The following is a 789-nucleotide window of genomic DNA, read 5'->3' on the forward strand; positions in this document are numbered from 1 at the left end:
AATTTGTTTTTACCCCTAGTCATAACTTGAGAAGCTAACTCTGTCTTCTTAGTAAATCGTAAAGGCTCTTACAAATTATATTATCTATTATCATAATCAAATGTAAAAGAGAATAATCCTATTTATTTCCTGTAAAGAGAGAAAAAAGAGAAAAATAAATTTCCTGTAAAGAATAACCCCGAATAACCTGAAAATCTCACATTTATCACCGCAATCATTTTTGTTTAAACACATTTGACTTATTAATCCGTAATTTTACCAACAATACCCTAAAAACAAAATACGTAGATATAAATAGGAACAATCTATCCTAAAAAGTCAATAATACAAAAATTAATATTATTATTACCAAATTTATAAATGAAAAGTAACAAGCTGGGCCCGTCCCTCCGGGAATTTTTTAGCCCGTAGTTTATTCGATCGTGGTTAAAGAATACCTATGTACCTACCTAATTTGTTTAATATTCAGTTTATTATTATTCTTGATTTGATTTTTTAATTTTACTTTCATGTAATGATTTAAAATCAAGACTAGAGCCCGTTCTCCCTTTATTCCCAATATAGTGTACAAGTCACCCATCCATTTATTGGCCTTGCTCGGCGTAGCTTAACATAGATGACGCTAAAACCGGTCTTAAAAGATCGACTGAAGTGTTATCTAAAACTTTCTCGATTTGAGTTCATAGGTCGTCGCGACAAATTTCAAGATCAGAGCTCATTATTTTGTGTGAGAAAATGTGAAAAAAAAAAAAAAAAAAAAAAATCCCAAAATTACCAAATGAACTTTAA

Source organism: Diaphorina citri, unplaced genomic scaffold (assembly GCF_000475195.1).
Source record: "Diaphorina citri unplaced genomic scaffold, Diaci psyllid genome assembly version 1.1 scaffold7966, whole genome shotgun sequence".
In the NCBI taxonomy this organism is placed as follows: domain Eukaryota; kingdom Metazoa; phylum Arthropoda; class Insecta; order Hemiptera; family Psyllidae; genus Diaphorina; species Diaphorina citri.